Here is an 18,766-nt window from a genome sequence, read left to right as displayed (position 1 = left end):
CCATTCATATTATGGCTTTCCTATGAGTCAGTGTGATCCAGTATCATGAAAAGAGCTAGGAAGGACATTCTCATTGTTCTTAGAGATTGCAAATAATGTGTTTTTAGCATTTTAGGATCATAATTGAAACTTCCAGCTAGCATATGTGACTAACACATTGTGAAAATAAAATCATTAATGGGATAAAACCCTCTATATGTCTAAATGTATGTTATAAAAATAGATGAGTTTATATTCATCATCTAAGCAATTGAACATAGATCGGGGGAAGGGGATATGAACAGATAGATACCATATGCAATCTTATGCATTAGACATTGACCGATGGGTGGTAGGCATGAAAAATCTTCTATAATAAATTTAGCGTGTCAAGACAGAAAACTTTATATATAGGAAACTCATTAGTATGCCAAGATCCATTTAATATGATACTTTGGATATTTGATGTGTTAATTGAATTTTTGATCGCCTATGTAATAAATTGGCGGCCTTGTTTTGACCAAAGAATCACCCCGTGCAATTCATTTAAGTTTGGATGTAAATTAATACCTTTTGTTTATTATAGATCTTGGAGTAATGATCAAAATGGACATCTCCAAGGTTGTCACAATGTTCTTTTGTGAATAGGATCCATGCCTTGTAGTAAAATTGCAAATCCTAGAATCATAATTATGAAAACCGAACGACCATTTGTACAGACTAAAATCGTAAAATATTTTCAATATATTTGGATTGAAAGTAGCAGGACCACACAAAATAATAATGATTCAACCTTGCATATAGAAAAAGGATATTGTATTTCATTTGTGATTAATAATAAAAAATATAGGGGTGACATGCACACTTGATGTGGACTTAGATGGATTGTTTGGCTATGGACCCAGTGGGAAAATTTGACACATTATGGAAGTTCATTAACACCTCCAAAGCCATTAAATATTATGTAAATGAGAAAGATTTTGATGGCGTTAGTGATCTTTTGATTACCTATTTGGAAAGGTGTCGGTGGAGTTCTCTCGTTATTTTACAAATCATCAACAAATCCGCATCCACTTAGTAACGTTTACTTGAAGGTACCAAACACGACATTTTTGGGTGGTATAAGACACTAACATAATGTATGGCATTCCATCTATACCTCATGTGGTACTGACTAGAGCCATCTTGAACTATAAGAGAGCATTAGGTTTTATCGTACGACAACCTACCCTGACATATGAACCAGATAGTTGACAGAATTTGGTTCCCTTTCAGAACTTAGCTATACCTTACATGCTCTGATCAACTTTTTCCATTCATATTGTGGCTTTCCTATGAGTTAGTGCGATCCAATATCACCAAAACAACTAAGCAGGACATTCTTATTATTCTTCGAGATTGCAAATGATGTATATCTTCTTAGAATTTAAGGATCATCATTGAAACTTCCAACTAGCATATGTGAATAACACGTTGTGTAGCTAGACTCATTAATCAGACAAAACCCTTTATGTCTAAATGTATGGTAAAAAATAGCATATTTTATATTTCCCATCTAAGCATTGAACATAGATCAGGGAAAGGGGACATGAACACATAGATACCATATACGGTCCCGTTAGACATTGATCTATGAGTTGTAGACATGAAAAGCTATCTTCTATAATAAATATAGGGCGCCGAGACAAAAACCCTTTATACAACTGAAACTCATTAGTATGCCAAGATCCTTTAAATATGATACTTGGGAGTTTTGATGTGTTAATGAATTTTGTGATCAACTATGTCATAAATTAATGGCATTGTTTTGACGAAAGAATCACTCCTTGCAATTCATTTATGTTTGGACGTAAATTAACACCTTTTGTGATTATTACAAATCTTGGACTAATAAATCCACAATGGACATCTCCAAGGTTGCCACAATGTTGGATTCTGAATAAGATCTAGGCCTTGTAGTCAAATTGCAAATTGTAGTATCATAATAACTAAAATAGAACAATAGAATATATAGACTAAAATTGTAAAATATTTCCAATATATTTGGATTATAACTGCTGGGATGACACAAAATAATAACGATTCAACCTTGGAGATAGCAAAAAAAAACTACCTTTTTTACAATATATTGTATTTCATTTGTGATTGATAAAGAACAAACATTGGAGTGATATGAACACGTGTTGTGGACTTAAATGGATTGTTTGGGTACAACATCAAGATCAAGTTCGAGAAATGCGACACACCGTGGAAGTTCATTAACACCTCAAAATCCATTAAATATTATGTATACAAACATGATTTTGATGCATTAGAGATCTTTTGATCACGTAGTTTCAAAGGTGTCTGTGGAGCTCGCTCGTTATTTTATTAATCACCAAAAAATCCACATACATTTAGTGGCATTTGTTCAAACTACCATACACCACTATGTTGGGTGGTATAAGACACTAATATATAATGTATGAAATTTCCTTGATACCTCATGTGGTACCGACTAGAGCTATCTTGAATTATAAGAGAACGTTAGGTTTTTAGTGTACAACAGTCTACCTGTCATATGAACCGGGTACTTTACAAAATTTGATTTCCTTTTAGAACTTAGCTATACCTTACATATTTTGATCAACCTTTGCTATTCAAATTATGAATTTCATATCAGTCAATGTGATCTAAAACCTTTTATACAACGTAAACTCATTAGTATGCCAAGATCCATTAAATATGATATTTGGGATATTTGATGTGTTAACGGACTTTATGATCATTTACGCCGTAAATTGGTGGCCTTGTTTTGACGAAAGAATCACACAAGCAATTCATTTATGTTTGGGCATAAATTAACACCTTTTGGGATTATTATAGATCTTGGATTAACGATTCACAATGGACATCTCCAAGGTTTCCACAATGTTGGATCCTCAATAAGATCGAGACCTTGTAGTAAAATTGCAAATCACATAATCATAACAATTAAAATTGAAAAACTATTCATGCGAACAATTATTGTAAAATATTTCCAATATATTTGGATCGTAAAGTGACAGGACCACACGATAAACGCTATCTCCAAGATTGAATATGATACTTCGGAGATTTTGGTGTGTTAATGGATTTTGTGATTACCTATGTCATAAATTGGCCGTATTGATTTGTCGAAAGATTTTCCCCATGGAATTCATTCCCTTATGTTTGGACGTAAGTTAATGCCTTGTGTGACTATTATAGATCTTTGACTAATTTCTATATGCATGTGATAGACGGTACTACGTTTGTGCAAGCTTATAATAGTCGGGCTATTTGATAAATTTCCCACACAACCATATGTACATTGTAATACTCATATACTTGTAGGGATATAGTTGGGGAGATATAAATAGTTTAACGACATCAATGCTCATGATTTTTTGTATTAATACTGTTATTAGTTAACACATAAGATAAATCAAACCATACGTGTAGATCCAGCATGTAATATATATACATGATAGGGTCTTATTACCATGAATACAACCATTAATTAGTAGGTTGAGACATGAGTGAGATATTGTTATAAATCATTGAGATATTTATCTCATGCTTTCGTTAATGGGATGTCTAAAATGATGATGTGGTCAATGATCACTAATGCTCACCGCTTCAAATGATCAAATTAACATTTACCAAATTTTTGATTGATAGCTAGATCATGGCAGTGAAATCTTCAAGCAAAATTGAGCCTCTAAACAAAATATAAATATGAGATAAAGGGTAAGGATTTTGGTGCATAATAATTTGTGCCCTAATGTATGTTGGGATTTGACAATAGATACTCAAGTGACAGATCAAGGGTTGTACTTATTTCCTGAATGATAAATCCTCCGTTTAGCTTGTGTGCATATTCAATATTTCACTACCCTCTCTTTTATTTCGCTAGCATCGTTTTTTAGTATTGTCCTTGTTGCCATTGTAATTGGTGTTCAACATCTATATACATAAGGCAAAACACCATATACATGGAAATGTTGACTGATGTCCTTTTCAGGGTCACCTACATGATATGTTTTTTATCGCAAAACACATTTTTTTTACCTTCTATGAATCATAATCCTGGATGTAAGTAATATGATATTACATATGTGCTAGATTATCCAATAACAACCAAGCTACCATATGATATTCCCACTCGCAAGAACATAATCATAACAGTTTATCAAAACATATCATTCGAACCATTGATAATTGCTCCCGTGAATCGAATTTCTAAGTGATGTCATCATGGTTACATGTATGAGGTAAGACTAAACCATCCAATCAAAAATCCAACGTATGCATGAAAACATATCTCATTATTGTGACAACAAGTATGAGACGTGGAGGATTGAAAATCATCGAGCTCTCAATCTCATGAATCGGTTTTGATTACCGTGTAGCATAATTTTCTTAATGTGAATATTTGAGTAACATGTCAAAAATGGGCATATTGTAGGTAAATTAGCAAAAATGTGCATCTTTAGCTTTGATTTGAATAGTGCCCCGGCCACAATGGTTATATTCTTCAACCAGGACAAACCTTGATAACCACGTAGACAAAGGGGAGGTCAATGTGTGATTATCACTTTAGTTGCACATGTAGATCCTTTGTCTACTTCTTGAAACAGGCTTCCACGCCGTTATATTAATATAGCAACCATACGATACAACTACGAGATCCCTAGGGCAAATAACACAAACACGCCAAGAGAAAAACAAGAAAAACGAAAGAAACTAATGCTAACAACGCCATATCCTTTGTCTACTTGATCCCATGTAATATTGGTTTAATTATTATGCATACTCTTTTCCCCATAAAGCATTGCTTTGTGTATAGTATATATGTACATGCACCCATGGGGACTACACGTGCGATGCCATGGACGCCGTGTGGTGGCCGGCCGGGCTGGATATCCTCGCGGCAATGGCATGGCGCAGCTGCATGCATGGGAGCGGGGAGCATCGAGCAGATACTGCTCAGATCCGCACAGTGCCGATATCGGACTGGTCAACCGACCGGCCGTAGCCACCGCCGTGCACGCATGCGCCGCGGGGTCCTTGAGCTCGAGTCCATCTCGCGCCGAACAGAATCCAATAATTCAATTCATGGCCTCCTGCTCCTCCTCCTCCTCCGCACGCGCGCGCGCGCGGCGCACGTAGCCTGCGGCGATCGCCTTCGCCGGCAGGAGGTGACACATGACGGCCCCGGGCTGTCTGGTGCAGTGACCGGTCGTCGCAAGCGTCGCTGTCGCCTTCCCTTTTCCGGAGAGGGCTGGAGCTAGGCGTCCGTGCGCGCTGTTCGATCGATGGATCTGGTTGGTTGGTGCGGGCGGTCGAGGGCCGGCGGGGGCCATTCAAGACGAACCACTGTTGGATCGCTTCACGCATGTCCGCCTTGCACGTGCGACGTGGGCCTCCCTGCGTGCATGCCAAAGGCGTCGTCGATCGTCGTCAAGCCGTCGTGTCTTGCGTCGAGCTCTGTCTCCGCCTGCGTACGTGTGCATGTCGCGCCGTCTGTCACCGGAAGGTGATGGGAGGTTAAGTTAGGTTTTGCACTTATCCATGCTAAGCTAGTCTGTTAATGTGCCCAAAAACATCTGCATTGGTAGTTCGTACCGTTGAGAGTGTGGGTGTGGTGGACAGTTGGTGGTGGGTAACCTCAGTTGGCATAAGAGGTGTGGCCTATTCGATGTGTGTGCAACAGCATGGTGCCATTGCAACTCCTTAGAAAGCCAAACACACCTTGTGTGATCAAAAGTATATCAAAATATTATACGTCATTCATAGTTGGAGGCAAAATGCGTATACTCTTTATTTTATTGGCAATGTTACAACACACTAGGTGGAATGGTGAGACGGGCCCATTAATGCAAAAAAGTAGGGTTGCAATGGGCCCAGGGATGGCCATCGGGCTAAGGACGCTTGTCTTCCATATTCCCTTAGATTGTTATATTGTGCATTTCTAACTAGAGGATGACTAGAGCTCGCCTAGCCATCAGGGGCGAAGCTGGAGTAAAATACCGTTGGGTTCAGCTCTACTAGTTTTGTTGTGTTCTTCCTCTAGTGAGCCAAGTGAAAGACCAAATTATTAAAGGTTTGATGCAATTCGTTGGGTTCAACTGAACCCAACACTTGTACATCAGCTCCGCCACTGCTAGCCATGCATGGTGCTAGGCCTACTGGCTAAAGCTAAGGTAGGCTTGACCAAGCAACTTCTTAGGCAATCAAGTGCACCCTATGTGCAAATATGTACGAACAAGTATACGCCATTCATAACTCAAGCTAATAAGCCTATATGGTTAATTTTCATTGGCCATGTTGTAGCACATTGCTGGAATGAGAAATAAAACATGAAATTCAAGATTTATTGCTAAAAAATATAACGATTTGAATTTCCAAAAGTAGCGAGATAGCCCATGAGTGCAAAAAAAGTCTTGTGATGGGCCTAGAGGTGGCCATGGGCCTAAGGGTGCTTTTCTTTCGAATTCCCTTAAGTTGTTCTATTGTGTGTACTTTTGACAAGACCACGACTAGAGCTCACCTAGCCATGTTACTAGGCATGCCCAAGCGAAGTTGGCCCGAGCTAAAGTGGACTTGGCCGAGCAAATCCTTAGGTGACCAAACACAACACGGGTGATCAAAATGTACCAAAATATGACGCATCATTCATAATTCGAGGCAATATGTGTATATGGTTAATTTTATTGGATAGTGTTGTAGCGCACTACATGGAATGGAAATAAACATGAAATTTGGATTCATTACCAAATATATACGATTTCAATTTCCAAAAGTAGGGACACGAGCCCATGAATGCAAAAAGGAGGGCTTTTGATGGACCTAGGGGTGGCCATGGGCCTAAGGGTGCTTGTCTTTCGTATACCCTTAAGCTGCTATATTGTCTGGACCACGACTAGAGCTTTCCTAGCCATGGTGCTAGGCCTTACCACGCGAAGTTGGCCCAAGTTAAGGTGGGCTTAACTGAGAAAATCCATAGGAAACTAAACACACCTCGTGTGATCAAATGTGTACAAAAATATTATGAGTCATTCAAAATTTGAGGCGATATTCTTATATGGTCAATTTAATTGGCAATATTGTAGCACATTAGGTGGGACGGGAAAGAAACTATGAAATTCTGTTACTTAATATATATAATGGTTTAAATTCCAAAAGTAGGGAGACATGCCCATGAATATAAAAGGAGGGGTTGTGATGGGCCTGGGGGGTTGTGAAGCTTGGCTTGCATAATTATGTAAGTTCTTCTATTGTCCACTCTTGACTGGACCACGACTAGAGCTCACCTAGCCATGATACTACCTAGGCTATCCCACACGAAGGCTTATATTACTTAATGTTATAAACAATTGAATTTGTTGGCTTTTGATTCATCTAGAGGTCCATGTTTGAATCAAATGAGTCTCTTGGGTAAATAATTAGCGATCACCAGCTGGGGGTTCAACTAATCGCATTTATGAAGGGATATTTTGGGAGTTAGAGCTACGAGTAGGCGACAAAGGAAATTTCATTGCCACAAGCATCCATAGTCAAGGAAGACGGTGGAGGATGGTGAGTGAAGAGTGTGAATGGAGAAACGTACAATGCAATGCGGCAAAACAAAGGACATGGTCCCTCCCCCTCCCCCGCCTGGTGCACTGTAGGCAACAAATTAGGGTTAAATTTCACTTAGGGATGTCCCGAGCTGGCCCAAGATAAGGTGGGGTTGGCTGAGCCCAGGTAATAAAATGCAGCCACTGTGCTCAATTGTGTACCAAAATATTTTGTGTACTTCATAATTTGAGTCGATATGCATACATGGTTAATTTTATTGGAAATTTTACATCACACTGATGGAATGGGAAAGAAACTATGAAATTCATGATTTATTGCTAAACATATAATGATTTCAATTTCCAAAAGTAGGGAGATGGGCCCATGAATGCAAAGCAGAGGCGTTGTGATGGGGCTAGGGCTATACATGGGATTAAGGGTGGTTGTCTTGTGTATTTCCTTAAGTTGTTCTATTGTGCACCTTTGAGTACTAGACGACTACTAGATCTTGCCTAACTATGGTGCTAGGCCTCCCCACGCGAAGCTAGCCCAAGCTAAGGTGGGCTTGGCTGAGAAACTACTAAGGTAAACTAACACATTTTGTGTGATCATTTGTGTACCAAAACATTACACGTCATTCATAATTCTAGGAGATATGCATATATAGTTACTTTTATTAGCAATATTGCAACACACTAGTTGGAATGGGGAAAAAACGATGAAATTCATGATCTATTGCTAAATATATAACGAGTCAAATTTCCAAAAGTAGGGATATGAGCCCATGAATGCAAAAAAGAGGGGTTGCGATGGGCCTAGCGGTGGTCATGGGCCTAAGGGTGCTTCGCTTGCGTATTTCCTTAAGTTGTTCTAGTACACTTTTGACTGGACCACGGCTAGAGCTCGCCTAGCCATGGTGCTAGACCTGCCCACTTGAAGCAGACCCAAGCTAAGGTGGGCTTATCCGAGCAACTCCTTAGGTAGCCAAATGCACCTCGTGTGACAATGTGTACCAAAATATTGTGCGCCATACATAACTAATGGGAATATGCTTATATAGTTAATTTTATCGGCAACGTTGCAACACATTGGCTGGAATGGGAATGAAACTATGAGGTTCATCATTTATTGCTAAACATATGATGATTTGAGTTTCCAAATGTAAGTATGGGCCCATGCATTATTGCAAATAAGAGGTGTTGCGATAGGTCTAGGGGTGGTAATGGGCCTAACGGTGAGTGGCATGCGTATTTCCTTAATTTAATCTATTTTGCACTTTTGACTGAAACCCGACTAGAGCTCTCCTAGCCATGGTGCTAGGCATTCCCATATGAATACTTATAGTACTTACTCATGTACATGTAAATCAATTAATTTATTATCTTCCAATCTATATAGCATACAATGTTTGAAACGAGTGAGCCTCTTGGGGTAAGTAATTGTTGATCTCCTAGTGCACACCTAACATCATTTTTGAGGCATTCTTTGGAAGGTAGAGTCCTAGCAGTAGGTGATAGAGGTATTTTAATTGCCACAAGCATTCATATGCATGGAATACTATAGGGAGTGGTCAATGAGGAGTGTGAATGTATAAACATATAATGTCAAGTAGGAATTTACTATGCCATGTGAGGTATTCAATTATGTTAAGGTATCAGAGAAAGGATATTCAGACAATGGATACGTGAGGGTCGCTGAAGTGAAGGGGATAAGAGAAAGGGCAACACGTGCCAATGAACACATATACATGGGAAGGTAAGGAAGGTCCATGCGAGTGGTAGGAGATGGGCTAGAAGGAAGAATGCGTGGATTAGATTTGGATGGCTAGTTTAAGTTTATATAGCAATTCGATGTGGATTGGGATGTCACATTTATACTAGGCGGATAAGAAGTGATTACTTTAAGGTGAAAATTTCTAAATGACCTTTACATGTTTCATATAAAGATAACCAAGGTCCAAGAGATATATATTATATTGTGATATGCTTGGGGGTGATCCTGATGGGGGAGGGCCATATTTGGAAGGAATGAATACAACCATGGTTGGCGGGTTTCCGGGGTGGGGGGTGGGGGGAATCAATACACCATAAATAAATGAGAATAAATTGTGAACTGCTTGATATGGAAAATCAAGATGATGAGCTCACTGAAGTAGACGTCATGAAGGTTCGAAAGAGGAGGATGGGTGTGGTGCTCTCAACATCATGGATGACCACATTGAGATGGAATGACGGCAAGCCAATCTAGTTGATTTGTGGGAGGGGTCGACGCACCTGTGGAGGGGAGTTATGTTTACGGGTAGGCAGGACTAGGCATACAATTATATTAAGTTTGATTACATAAAAAGAAAAATGTCATTATATAGCTCTATGATTGACCTCGACGAATAAATATGTCGTTACTATTATGCACTACGATATATATGGGTTAAAACATTTATACACCCGATGGTGAAGTCTAGATTTTCACACTTGATAAAGATATATATGGAGAGACCATACCGTAACAGCACCCGCCTCCTATTCTTCTCCGTTCTCCCAAATGGCAGCTTCCAAATTTTGTCCCCCTTTCAGCCAATGTTAGTCCACCAAACATCAGCGATCTTCACATGCAACTTGGAAGAACCGTCATGTCCTCCATAACCCCCTATACACTTAAATTCGCGATCTCCCACTTGGCTATGGGTGCAACCGATGAAAACGAGTCGTATGTGTCCTCCTTCTTTCTAGATACCAACATAATTACCATCATATATGTTTTCCTCTTTCGTGGTACAATCCCTTCCTTATACCATTTTATTTCGATTCTGCATCTAGGAAGAAGTCACAAAGGGTGATGTTGGTAGATGACGAGGCTCTTGTGGTGTGCCCTCAACATCCTGGATGGCGACATTGAGATTGAATGGTGGCAAGTCGGTCTAGTCGGTTCGTGGGAGGCATGGCACGCTAGATAGAGGAATTAGGTGTGGGTTAGCTTAGGGATAGGCCGGGTTGGGCGATCATTTATAATAAGACTGGTTACATTGCGAGGATTTTAAGAATCTTAGATCTAAGGGTTAAGATAAATTATCGATTTTGAGGAAAAATACATGGCACTATTAAATACGTTGCCATTATAAAATGTCGGTAGACAAGCCTGACCAACCATACTCCTTAAATACAGATGAAAAGAGTATGCCGCAACAGCACCCACCCCCTCTTCTGCTCTCTTCTCCCAAGTTCCACCATCCGACTTTTATCCCCTCCAGTCGATGGTAGTCCAAACATCAAGGGTCGTTGGATGAAACTCAGAAGAACCACCGCAATCTCTATAATCCCACTACACTTGTAATCGCACACTCATTATCTTTCTCTCAACTAAAGGTGCGTTCGATGACAACCAATCCTTGTCTTCCTCTTTCTTCTCGCCAAGTACCAACTATTTTATGTACGATATTAAGGTGGGTGGGGGGGGGGGGGAGGGGTGTTCCTGCCGCCGAGTGAATTTCCACCATTTGGTACCATCCGTTCCCTATGCCATTTTATTCTGATTTCTCTCTTATCATATAGTTCTACCTTAGTTATGTCTTGTAATTAGGCGTGATTGTTCACTCAAAATCTAGGTTTACTGATAACAAAGCTGTGATGGTCTGCTTTATATTTCCCTTGGTAAATCTTACAATATTGTAGGGTTTTTTTTATCATGAATGGACCTGGCGTACAAAAAAGTGGTCTATACAATGTATTATGCCAAAAGTATTGGACGAACTATGGAAATTTGCCAAACCAGCCTACTGTATCATACGAGTAAAAATGGTGGATCAATTTGTAAAATGCATGCTACTTTTTGGATAGAAACGCGCTAATTAATGTTTAGCGCGAAAACATGGAAGAAAGTTATTTCAGTTATTTGTTTCCATTCATAAGAGATAAGTACCATGACAGTAAAAAGGCTGGATCAGTTTCCTGTTTTCCCGGCGTCCGGTTCTTTGTATTTTTGGAGAAAAGGAACCATGGCGCTCACGCCATTTTCATTTTGGCGGTCTAACCTGTGATCACGCGCTCCACGCCAATACACGCGTGAGAGCCTTGTGCGCTTGCAACAATACGTGGCTGTGCCGCCGTATGTATCTTCGTATGCCTCGTCTACAAAGCCTCTTTATTCCAGGAATTGCGGATCTACGTTTAGACTTTAGACCCATCCAAACAGCAAACCAGCCGGTGGGCCCTGGAGTTACTGATCAGTACCTCTGGAAGCTTGATTAAAAAAATATTTAGATATACCTGCAACAAGAAAAAAGAAATGACATATTGTATCAGAAGTTTTTTTAATTTGTAATAGCATAACTACATACCACATTTTACAAACAATAATTTCTTCTTAAAAAAAGGTACTAATAAATTCTCAAAAAAATATTGGCCCGCTTGTTGATACAAATTAAGGTTTGAGCATTTGTATATATCTAAAAGTTTGATTAAAGGTAAACCCAAACATGCATGTCAATCGATCTTGCTTTTGCGAGACGGCAGTCACGCTTAGTTAAGCGATGTCGTCATATATCACTGGTTTTCTGCAGCCTGCTAATGAAGTAATGATCAACACGTATTCCAGCCGTTACTACTAGACTGCTGGCATGTATTGAATCGATGTAAGAGTAGCTCCAAAGGCACCCCCACACCTCTCCTAAACGAACACCCTAAACCTCTCCTATCCGTCCGTTTAGGGTGCGGACAAAAGACGAGGCCCCAACAACACCTGAATGGTCCCCATCTTTGGTTCGTTTCTCCTTATTTCTCACATGAAGTTACGAGAGGTTTTGGGGGGTTCGCACGCCCCTCCGTGCTCACCTCCACGCATGTTTTTTTGTTCGGGCTAGTACCCAGATCTCATCTCTCGCCCATTAGTCACTTTCTTCTTGGCCTTCCCTCTCTCTCTCTCTCTCTCTCTCTCTCTCTCTCTCTCTCTCTCTCTCTCTCTCTCTCTCTCTCTCTCTCTCTCCCTCTCCCTCCCTCTCCCTCTCTCTCTCCATCTCCCTCTCTCTCCCTCTCTCTCTCTCTCTCTCTCTCTCTCTCTCTCTCTCTCTCTCTCTCTCTCTCTCTCTCTCTCTCCACACGATGCCCCCTCTCATCCGAAGACCAGCCCAATCCAACACCGTCTGCCCCACAACCACTTCCACTAACGCCCCTTCGGACATGCGAGGCAACGCATCCGCCGCCACCGTCTCCTCCATCCGCCTCCCTACCCACCCACACACCTAGACCTACGGCGCGGCCGTCGCCATGCACTTCGCCTCCTTCCCCTTTAGTGGTTGTAGAAATTTTACTCCAAATTCATTCCAACTCAATTTCTTTTGATATTCCCAAGCCAACGACTTAAAAAATAGTTAGCAATTTCCTGGCAAATATAATTAAAACAAAATCTCAATCCTAACTTGACAATCTGACCTGTTTTGTGTACATGCTTATTACCTTGATTGGGATTAATTACACGTGATATATATGTTGGAGGAATCTTCTTTAAAAAACAAATATTGGAGGAGTCCATGCATGCATAGGTGATAAGACCATCACGTTTAGTTTTATTTTATTTTCATAATGGGGACTCCTAATTGTTTCTCTAACCAGAATGTTCAGCAATATGATATTGATGACAAAGCTATATATATATAGAATTTAACTTTTGAACAGCGTAAAAGCACATCGAACAAGGTAAAGTACTATAAACAAGCCGATCTTCTGATCATGGATGAAAATTGTTTAATATTTAGGCAGGATTCCAAACAAACAAAACGGTCGGAATCTGGAACCGGCATGCCGTGGCACCTTTCCTACTCTTACAGTATGAAAGGAACAAAACTGAATAATGGTTCTTTCCACACAAAAAAAAACTGAATTATGGTTAACCTCGAGAAAGCAATTTCTGTACAAAGGACAGCTGGAGCATGCAAGTGTGTAGAGAAAATACATGCCTGGAAGCATGGTTTACTGAATTTTGGATATATTGTGGAATAATATGTTGTATTACAAAGATTGGATTTGCTAGTTTCAGCTAGCTGAGAACTAACTTCATGCTTAGTTAAGTTCTACACCATTTAATTTGCATTGTGATTCGTGCTAGTTATGAGTTGTAACATGAATTGCAACTGAGATTTGAAGACATCATCTAACTAAGCACGAAATTAATTCTCAAACGACTGAGAAATAGTCACACCTATAAAGATAAGTGAATGAGTGTTTGACACCTGAACTTACCTCTTACTGGTAGTAAGGGGTGTTTTTATTCCTAGTCATCCATTGATAAATGTGTAATTTGGGTTATGGGGAAACTTCTTTTATAACAAGTTACTAGTATTTATATTTGTATACTAATGAAAAACACCTACTTTTTAATTCATACCACACTACTAGTACCGCACAAACATATTATGGACAAGATGCATCATTTGTATATAGCTTTTTCACGTACGTTAAAAGTGGAAGGAAATGCATGTGTAGCATCCGTACTGTATATGGGTTATTTTATATTACATCCATTTCAAAATATAAGGCTTCTTAGAAAACAAAACATTTTTGCGTTTATTAGAAGATATGTAATACGTACCTACGCATTTTCAACATTTTATAAGTACAAATAAATGTGTTGATGAATATGTAACCCGTCTCCCCGTCCTCTCAAATCCAGGGCTGGCAGGCCCCTCCCCTCTCTCCTCTGGTGGTGGCCGGCGTTGAGACGGGTGAGGGTCCCTCCTATGAACATATTTAGGTCTAGGTTATGTGTCTAGGTTCTTTTTGCCTCCATGGAGTATGGCGTCATGCCATCGCCGCTTTGTTCTCCTATGTCCCCGAGCGACGGTTGGAGAATCCTTCAGCTGCTTGCTATGCTGCAGTCCATGGTGGACGATGAATAGCCGTGGTTCTCGAGGAAGCGGACACAATAAGCTCGTTGCTCCTCTCTCTTGTCTCCTTACAGATCGCCATGGTGGAGAAGGAAAGGAGAAGAAGGAAGAGAAGAGATGTTGGGTATCTGGTCTTCATCATGTTCATCCTGGTCCTGGAGCTCAACACTAGTGGTTCATTTTGCGAGGCAACGACGCCCACCTCCAGGTGGTAGATGGCCGGCCTCTGCCTGGCTGTTGGATCCTGTAGCCGAAGTACGACTAAGTCGAGCTACGGTACATCTCTGGTCAGCATGTGTGCAAAAGGGAGGCAGTTTGTCTTCCTCGGAGTGGGCTTCTCACCATCTGGCGAGGTTTCTTGCTTCCACTTAGGTGGGATGGCAAACTCCATGACCCAAGTGGTTCGTCCCGTGGTGTCGTTGCGGTGAAGCTCTCGAGAAAGCTCACATGGACCAGGCCGCTTTTATTCTCATTGAATAGGGTCCTATCAGCAGTTTTCCAAGACCATACTATAATTTTCCTTTTTCTTTTGAACCTGGATGTAAACTATACTCGGTATTGTCATAATATACATTTTGAGTCTGGGTCCGTCGGAGCCTTCTAGGGCACGTTTGAAAGCATGTGCCAGTTTTGGGGCTTAGTGGGGAGAGGCTCCAAAGTCCATTACGCGTTCGGAACTAGCCACGGGCTAGAAATGGGCATCTATTTGGTTGCTCGGGAAGGATTTTTTACCCAATGGAGATTTGGGTATGGATTGTTTGGTTGCCCGGTTTGAAGGCTATGGAGCAGCCCATTAATACAAGCCCCCCCCCCCTTGTTTGGTTGCCACCTAGATAGTGAGTCCAGTTACCTCAGCTGAATAGCAGACAAGAAATTAGCATTGCAATTTAGACAAGATCATAGTTCATCGACACACAATACGAATTTTCTGACACAACTAACGATCATAGTTCATCAACACATAGTACCAATATTCTGACACAACTTAAACGACCTTAGGTCATCGACACTAGCGAGACATAGCAACACAACTTCAAACTTCTTCTATGACGACCAACCTAGTGGTATCTCGTGGTCCGGGCACCTAGTCATGACCTCAGTGCAAGTGTAGTCGAAGATGACCACTATGTAGAGGCCTGGGGCTTCCTTGTGGAAGGTGAGGAAGTGACCAACCTTCAGTTTATGGGCAACTACAAAGGCTACCCACCCCTGATCGATGATCGCCGTTTTGGTATGGATCTTCGTAGTCATCTTCGAGCTGCAACCAGTGTTGGTGAGGACGGGGATCTTCCCAGGGATGGATCTGAACCATTCCACGAACTTTGATGGGATTTGGAGCATGCCAAAGGTCCGGTCAAAGATGATGCAGAAAAAGCTCTCCGGACCACGTCATCGTGGAAGTGGTCGGCCATCTTCATTATCTCTTGCTAGGACCCTCGCCGGAAACCTCCGCAGATGCGCCAAGGTCCATCTTAGCCTAGAGAAGAAACAAAGAAGTAACAGACACCACAATGGTGCAATCTAGGCCAACGGTTAGCATGTACCTCATGTATAGGATCACAAAGAAGGCAAAGTGATTGGCCTCAAACCATGTCTGGTTTAGAAAAAAATGTGCTTGCACATAGGACTATGTTTAAGGAGAATCCATTGCCTTCCATTGTGCCACATTGTAATCATTGGCCAAAGAACACATAACAAAGAAACACCTAATAGAAGCAAACATGAAGGCCTCGTAATACAAATCACAATGAACACCACAATTGATGCTATTCAACCAAGCACAATGCACAAACATGATTAAACGGGTATTCAAGGGATGGTGTGACCGAAACTAGAGTTGTGGGCACAAAGAAGTGTGCATTTCTCTTACTTTGATCACACCAGCCGCTACATGTCATTCGATCCCACTCCTCCTCCTCCTCCTCGCTGCGGTGAGGCGGATTTGGTGGTGGTAGTGCAACCGCCGAGTTTCGATGTGACAAGTTGGGGGTGGAAGTGGAAGATGGAGAGTGAGGGGAAGGAGTGGGGTGGTGAGGCGATTTATGGTGCGTGTTCCCGAAGGGACGTGACGTCTCTTTCCCCCTTCCCCATGCGTGCAGGTTAGAGCTAAGAACGGGGCATGACCAATAAGAACGGCCGATTCAGCCTTTCCTCCAAGAGCAGGCCCGGAGATGCTTTAAATTATATGCGATGCAACAACGTGGGTGAGCCTGGACAACCAAATGATCCAGGCTACCAAACCGCTGCTATTGTACAAAGAAAAAAGTGAGCTGGACAACAATCCCTTGGGGCGGCTGCCTGTGCGTGCATCAAGATGTCCAAACTACATGAGTGAATTACTCTAGTTTTTCTACTAGACCCAAATCGCACATGTTAATTAGGCAAAAAAAAATCTCAACATGAACTTAGTCCGTAGTTTGTACACGCAATACTCCCCCAGTCTACGAATAAGTGTACTTCTAGCTTTTATCATAAGTTATTTTTTTTAAAATAACAAATTTTGTAGAAAAGAGTAGCAACATACTCCCTCGTTGTCATAATATAGTGCGCACTGGTTTCCGCAAAAGTCAAATTGCACGAACTTTGATCAAATTTATTAAGAAAATTATCTATATCTACAATACCAAATTTATACCATATATTAAACTATACTTTATTATGAATTCAGTGGTAATGATTAGATAATCTATAAGTGGATTTTTTTGTATAAACTTGGTCGAAGGTTACACGGTTTGACTTCAAAAAAACCTAATAAGCACTATATTTTGGTACAGAGTGAGTATAATACATCAAATTGGTATATTATGAAATTAAATTTTAAGATGGATCTAGAGATGCTAATCTAGCTAGTGTCATAAATTCTGCTATTTTTTCTTATAAAGTTGGTCAAATTTGATAAGTTTCACTTAGATCAAATGATAGAAGTACACTTTGTCACGGTGGAAGGGAGTATGCATTCAAAGTTTTCTAGTATTAATTACGGAAGTCAATATTATTATAAAATCAATGCCATTAATTAACCACTTTTTATTTTCTTACCCCTTATCGGTATGTACATTACGGAGTACGAGTACTTATCTTTATGCATTAATTATGTATTTATCACCTCCTTATCGGTATGAGATGAAAAGTCCATAATAACCACAATGTACAAGATTAACTACTCAAAAAAGTTTTTGTGATCTAACAGCTAGGCATTCTATTAGGAATTTATATAATTAAGCACATACGGTTATTTTGGGCATTGCAGCTCATAAAGGTATGGAAGGAAATGATACATAATTAATGTAGGATAATAAATAAGGAAATTACAAGCTAGTTAATGACATTTATTTTGCTCCAATTTGGCCTTCCTTACTTTGACATTTGACTAAATTTATAAACCTTATTCATTGGAATGAAGGTACTACTCTGTTGGAAAATTTAAACGCAAACTATTGAGTAGCTTACTCGACGTCATCAACATGTTCACCGAGTTATGGAATTTTGAAAACACATAGGTATTATACATCTATTAACAAACATGACTAAGAATTGTTTTATTTGAACAAGTATATTACACTAGATGCATCACATATAAAGCAATGTATACATATTACAACATTCAAAGCGAAACAAGATGCATGCGTGGGATCCGTACCATATGTACGGGTTGTATACTATGACATATAACACACCTAGTCCGTATTCCGTCCGTTTTGTATAAATAAAAGTTACTAGGTATTTTCATTAATATGTAGTATGTGGGATCTTGAGGAAGAGAAAGTGAAAAAGATAATGTCCAAAGGTCCATTAGAAATATTCCCTTTCCAACCCATCAGTAATATTTCTACAAATGAAATTATCACATAACTGAAATTTCCCATAGTCATTGGATATCAAAGTTAGATTCAACCTATTAACTCCCAATAGGTAAGTTGGAGCATCTTAAAAATCAATCACTTTATATGAAAGTTGTGTAAGGTTGATTACTTATAGTGAGCTGAAAAAAGTCTATTTTAGTGCAAAGTTTCTGAATGCAATTACATTTTAATACCAATACCATGAAACTCTGGTACCGACCTTCGTGAAAAAAGAATGGCTAAGTGGCGGTGCGGCTACTCATCAAACTCTAGAATAATACATCCAAGAAAAATCAGTAATTTAAATAGGAAAAGGTAAACTAGAAAATTTAGAAACGAAAGTGAATCAATACTTAATTAGAAAATATGAAGAACCAAAATTATTACATATATTTTGTTTGAACATTGGGTTTAAATAAACATAAAAACTAAAATAATTAAGGAAGTGGAAACAATAATTATTCTAGATTAAACCCATAAAAATTGAAGAAAAATCACAAATACTTTC

The 18,766-nt window shown here is 39.9% G+C and overlaps 1 pseudogene; it reads left to right on the top strand.

Annotated features, from left to right (window-relative positions):
* The first annotated feature begins 5,417 nt into the window (after window positions 1-5,417).
* Window positions 5,418-18,766, top strand: part of LOC124663875 — a 21,328-nt pseudogene continuing 7,979 nt past the window's right edge.

The sequence above is a fragment of the Lolium rigidum genome, chromosome 6, assembly GCF_022539505.1.
Source record: "Lolium rigidum isolate FL_2022 chromosome 6, APGP_CSIRO_Lrig_0.1, whole genome shotgun sequence".
NCBI classification, from domain to species: domain Eukaryota; kingdom Viridiplantae; phylum Streptophyta; class Magnoliopsida; order Poales; family Poaceae; genus Lolium; species Lolium rigidum.
This window is presented reverse-complemented; position numbering and strand designations above follow the sequence as displayed.